Source organism: Moschus berezovskii, chromosome 21, assembly GCF_049115385.1.
Source record: "Moschus berezovskii isolate FMDL1 chromosome 21, NW_MosBer_1.0, whole genome shotgun sequence".
Taxonomy (NCBI): Eukaryota; Metazoa; Chordata; class Mammalia; order Artiodactyla; family Moschidae; genus Moschus; species Moschus berezovskii.
This window is the reverse complement of record NC_142480.1, coordinates 41,653,283-41,659,282: the sequence shown is the minus strand read 5'-3', so window position 1 is coordinate 41,659,282 and position 6,000 is coordinate 41,653,283. Positions and strand designations below refer to the sequence as shown.

Below are 6,000 nucleotides of genomic sequence, written 5' to 3'. Positions count from 1 at the left end.
ATCGGTATTGTATTTGATTCGGGTGTGCAGTGTAGTTTCAGTTGAAAATAATTAACACAAATTACAAGTAAATTTGTTTTAATTAGCTGCTCTGGGCAGTTCCAGGGTGAAACCAGGGTTACTCAAGAGGGCTGTCAGATATTTTTGTGGTGAAATGAGTTCAGTCTTTAGTTGAAGAAAAGGTAATAGTCTGTGTGGGCTTCCTAGGTGACTCAGTAGTAGAGATCCGCCTTTCAGTGCAGGATACGTGGTTGATCCCTGGGTGGGGAAGATCCTCTGGAGAAATGGCAATCCACTCCAGTATTCTTGCCTGGAGAATCCCATGGACAGAGGAGCCTGGCAGGCTGCAGTCCATTCCATGGGGTCAGTAAGAGTTGGACATGACTGAGCCACTGAACAACAGTAGTCTGTGTGGGTGGGTCTGGTCCATGCAGCCCAAGCTCCCCTCTGATGCCGCAGGGTGAGCGGTCGAGTGTGTGTAAACAGGGCAGGAGAAAATCGTGTTCTGGTCTCCATGGAGGTACTTATGTTGTCCTGACTCTGTCAGGTGATCTTTCCTGCATTTCAAGGTCTTTCTGCCTCTGAGTGTGGGGGGAACAGGTGAACAGGCTGTGCTGACGCCATTAGAAATACACAGCTGTGATTTCTCTACGTAGTATCGCTGGAGAAAGAAATTTCGGAACAGAGGAGGAGGAAGAAACACCAGGGTCTCCCGTAAGTATTGTGACCCAGATTGGTGGCTCTATCACCTTTTATTGCAGAAATCCCATGTGTTTAGAACTTGCAAACACTTACTTATGTAAATCCAGTGGGCCTGCCCATCAGATTTATTTTCAGTACTTTTCTTCCTAGTGATAGCCAGCGTAGATCTTTTCAACATTTCTCTCTTATCCACCACCTTTGTCTCCATCCAGGCTCCCTATAGGACATGAAGGATTCCTGCCATGATGTGCAGATGTTAAAACTGTTCCCTTTTTGGTAGAGATGACCCTATTTTCAGGGCAGGAATAGGGACGCAGATGTAGACGTGGGGGAAGGAGAGGATGTGAACAATTGGGAACTTACCATTGACGTGTGTGTGTGTGTGTGTACAGTTGTTCAGTCACTAAGTCATGTCTGACTTTTTGGGGTCCCACGGGCTGCGGCTCTCCAGGCTTCCTTTTCCTTCACTATCTCCTGGAGTTTTCTCAGATGCTCAAATATATACTATTATGTAAAATAGCTAGTTAGTAGGAAGCTGCTGTATAGCATAGGGAGCTCAGCTCGGTGCTCTGGGATGATGTAGGAGGGTCGGGGGGAAAACTCAAGAGGGAGGGGATGTGTGTGTGTTTTATATATATATAGCTGATTCACACTGTTGTACAGCAGAAACTAACAAAATATTGTAAAGCAATTAGACTTCATCCACCCCAGAAAAAAGAGTAATAGATTAGAACATTTATTTAAAAAAAAAATGTTCTCTCTTTGTCTTTCAAATTAACATGGGGATGTGTTGATATACAAAATTCCCACCGAATGTGCGGTTGAGTCCTGGGATGTCACTGACGAAGGGACAGTATGTAGTTTAGGTTCTGTCCGGAGGCAGCATGGGTCTGTGTAGACAAGAATTATGAAAATGCACCAATAAAGCAGATGGCTATGCTGTCCAGAACCTGGAGTTCTGAAAAAGAAACAGAGCTCTCAGTTGCCTCAAGGAAAGATTTCCTGTTTAAAATACACAAGGGTACAGGATACAAGAGTTAATATGTGACTTTAAATGTGCTTAACCCTGATCTCATGACTAAATTAATGGGTTTTTTAAATTTGTTTTTTGTTTGCTTTTTTGTAAAACCAATGCAGCAGTGATGAGCCCTGCGTCTGTGGGGCAGGTGATATCAATTTGTCCCATCATAGCTGATGTTCATTTTGTTCATTTGGCTCAGAAGCCTGTCTGCCAGATTCCTCGAAAAGCTAAGAATTTTACAATTATCTTTAATAGAGTGCTGGTGGAATTTACTGAGAGATGTTCATGAACCATCGCGTTTAATCTGAAAAGTTGCCCGTCTTGTTATGTCCCTTTCCCAGTAGAATTGCTGTGGGAAATGACACCTCTAGGTTTCATTCAGTCTTTTGTCAGTAAACGTTCTGTAAATTTCTTATTCCACAGTCATGTCACAGTTTTTCTCCTCTTTATTACTTTTTGTATCTTCAAGAAAAGAAAACGAGTCCTATAGTATGTGTTCAGGTATCTTAAAATGCCACAATACAACCAGCACAAAAGGGAAATGAGATCATATCAAGGAACCAGGGGTTTATGGATGCAAAGAAAATCTTCACAATGTTTCATCTCATCCTTCTCGTCTCTTGAGTTGACCTCATCTTTCTAGATCATTCTGCTACTGCTGCTGCTAAGTCACTTCAGTCGTGTCTGACTCTGTGTGACCCCATAGACGGAAGCCCACCAGGCTCCCCCGTCCCTGGGATTCTCCAGGCAAGAACACTGGAGTGGGTTGCCATTTCCTTCTCCATAGACCATTCTAGAGACTCATAAAATACTGTTGCCCATATCTTAAAGACAAATAGTCATTCCTTAATTTGATAGAGTTCCTTATTTGTGGAAATAGAGTTAAGGATCTGTGAATTAGAAATGCTTCCTGCGTATTTTAAAGTATCTGTCAGGAAATGGTATTTGGTGGAATAATTTTCTATAACATATAGTGTCCTCTCTTCTGTGAACACAGTACAGGGTTGGAAATTGTAGAATCCCCAGGGTGATTCCCGTTCCTTTTTTAAATAGGTCTTGACGTCTGGAAGCTGAACCTGATCACCCTTTTTGAGCAAAGGAGACAGCAGTCATCACCCAGGTAGGTGGGCATGAATGAAGCACGTGGCACAGGTGTGAGTTGAAAGAGGGGGAAGGAAGCTTAGTTTTTAAATGAGGGTTGGAAAGCTCTGCTTCAGTGGAAGTTACTTTGAGTATTTATTTATCAAGGTTTACATCTCCTGCGTCACAGAGGTGCATCTTCTGAAAAGGATGAACAGGGAGTAGGGGTGGAGCCATGGCAGGGCTTTGTTGTTGCTTTAAATATTATCTGAACTGACATTAGCTATTGGCTCTACCGAGTCTGATATTGGAAGAGGGACTATTCTGTGTGGGGCTGCTGAAGCAGTTTAAGCCATGCTGTCAGAGGTTGATGAGTGCCTCTTGTGTTTATGTTTCTTGGGTGGTTCTGGTGGCCACTCCCTGATCCAAGCTGCTCTTGGGTCGTGTGCTGCACCATTAGAGGAACTGGGTTCAGGTCCTCGTGAGTCTCTCCTGCGTTCCCTTTGTGCCTGTGTGAAGTTCTGGGCTGAAGGAAAGGATGGAAAGGGGAAGGTTGTCAAAACCCCAAGGGGTAAGGACAGGGAAAGGAAGGAGAGCTGGTCTGTGCTACGGTTGTGGTGCCAGCTTCCAGCTTGCCTGAGCTTGGAACTTAGGTGAGTCGGCGTCATTACAATGGGATTTGAGCCTGGTGATCTGGAGCCCTGGGACAGTGGAGGGAAGAGCCAGGGGCTGCAGGTGCTGGCCCTGGGAGGGTATGGTGTGGGCGGAGTCCTATGGGAAATGCTCAGTGTGCCAAGGGGGTCTCTGATAGGAAAGGCTGGGTGGTGTTCTTACCAGGGTGAAGTCTGCTCAGGCGAGGATGCAGTTGGGCTGTGTGTTAACATCCTGAGTGAGTGGGGATGGGGATAAGTGGGGAGAGCTGCTTATTGAGGTCTCAGGCCATGCTGCACCTGGATGAGGTGTTTAGGGACTAGATAAAGACACTCCTCAAAGTAAAAGGTGACTATGTGGTGTTCAAAGGTAAACTTAGCACACGTTCAAGTTTCCAAGAGTTAATTCTAGTTCTCACAGCCTCAGATCAAAGTTGGTTTTGGAGCACTTCGCTTGCAGGGATTGGGGGAGAAGTTTTCTGGAGAAGACACCACATCAAAGCAAGGATGATACTTGATGGTACCTTAACCATAAAGTTGGTTGTGTGTTGGTTGATCTTAATTTATAGTCTCAGATTAAAATGTCTTGACTCTGGATTTAGTTTGCTTAAATAGGTTCCCAAAGCATTAGTCGTTCATGCGTGCATGCTAAGTCGCTTCAGTCTAGTCCGACTCTTTGCAACTCCATGGACCAGAGCCCACCAGGCTCCTCTGTCCATGGGATTCTCCAGGCAAGAATATTGGAGTGGGTTGCCATGCCCTCAACCAGGAGATTTTCCCGATCCAGGGATCAAACCAGAGTCCCTTGTTTCCTGCATTGGCAGGCAGGTTCTTTACCACTGGTGCTACCTGGGAAGCCCAACCTCAGCCTAATGACCTCCTTGTTTAGTTACTTTAACACTGGAAATGCAGTAGGGGGGATATTATACTTTTCATCCATTTGCAAGGTAAGTCAGCAATTGTTCGATTAATGTAGAAATGCAGTCACGTGGGAGCAACAGTTTATGCCCCAAACCACCAGGTAATCCACATGGGTACAGATCGAAGATCCACAGTCTGTGATAGCAGGAGATGAGCACTTGCAAACATGGAAATGTATAACTAGGAAATGTTTCTGTAAAGTCATTTTATTCATAAGTACCGTGAAATATGATGATGTCTGTTGGAATGCAAGAGATCAGTTTATTCCAGTGTGGAAAATATCACCTTCCTATATCATTGGTTAAGGATGGCAATTTGATTGATATAAAGTTTGATTTAACAATATGTATGTCAATATTGAACCATGTACATAATATTTTGGGCTTCCCTGGTGGCTCTGCAGTAAAGAATCCACCTGCCAATGCAGGAGATGTGGGTCCAATCCCTGGGTTGGGAAGATCCCCTGGAGGAGGAAATGGCAACCCACTCCATTATTCTTCCCTGAAAAATCACATGGACAGAGGAACCTACAGTCCATAGGGTCACAAAGAATCAGACATGACTTAGCAACTGAACAACAACAGCATAATATTCTAGTGTTTATGTATGTGTGCATGTGTAATATACAAGTTCAAATGTAATTTAAATGACACATTTCATAGCAAGGAGGATATACTTGGAACTGAGGATATTACATCTGGAAATAAGTGATGGGACCAGATGCCATGATCTTTGTTTTCTGAATGTTGAGCTTCAAGCCAACCTTTTCACTCTCCTCTTTCACTTTCATCAAGAGGCTTTTGAGTTCCTCTTCACTTTCTGCCATAGGGGTAGTGTCATCTGCATATCTGAGGTTATTGATATTTCTCCCAGCAATCTTGATTCCAGCTTGTGCTTCTTCCAGCCCAGCATTCCTCATGATGTACTCTGCATATAAGTTAAATAAGCAAGGTGACAATATACAGCCTTGACGTACTCCTTTTCCTATTTGGAACCAGTCTGTTGTTCCATGTCCAGTTCTGACTGTTGCTTCCTGACCTGCATAGAGGTTTCTCAAGAGACAGGTCAGGTGGTCTGGGATTCCCATCTCTTTCAGAATGTTCCACAGTTTACTGTGATCCACACAGTCAAAGGCTTTGGCATAGTCAATGAAGCAGAAATAGATATTTTTCTGGAACTCTCTTGCTTTCTCCATGATCCAGAGGATGTTGGCAATTTGATCTCTGGTGCCTCTGCCTTTTCTAAAACCTGCTTGAACATCTGGGAGTTCACGGTTCACATATTGCTGAAGCCTGGCTTGGAGAATTTTGAGCATGACTTTACTAGCGTGTGAGATGAGTGCAATTGTGCGGTAGTTTGAGCATTCTTTGGCATTGCCTTTCTTTGGGATTGGAATGAAGACTGACCTTTTCCAGTCCTGTGGCCACTGCTGAGTTTTCCAAATTTGCTGGCATATTGAGTGCAGCACTTTCACAGCATCATCTTTCAAGATTTGAAATAGTTCAACTGGAATTCCATCACCTCCACTAGCTTTGTTCGTAGTGATGCTTTCTAAGGCCCACTTGACTTCACATTCCAAGATGTCTGGCTCTAGGTCAGTGATCACGTTATTGTGATTATTTTGGT

The 6,000-nt window shown here is 44.0% G+C and overlaps 1 long non-coding RNA gene across 1 annotated transcript in view; it reads left to right on the top strand.

The window, feature by feature from the left end:
• The first annotated feature begins 654 nt into the window (after nucleotides 1-654).
• Nucleotides 655-6,000, top strand: part of LOC129550385 (uncharacterized) — a 30,878-nt gene continuing 25,532 nt past the window's right edge. Inside the window, exons 1-2 of the long non-coding RNA XR_008684823.2 lie at nucleotides 655-714; nucleotides 2,777-2,843. This is a non-coding gene — a long non-coding RNA (uncharacterized LOC129550385). The remainder of the gene's footprint in view (nucleotides 715-2,776; nucleotides 2,844-6,000) is intronic.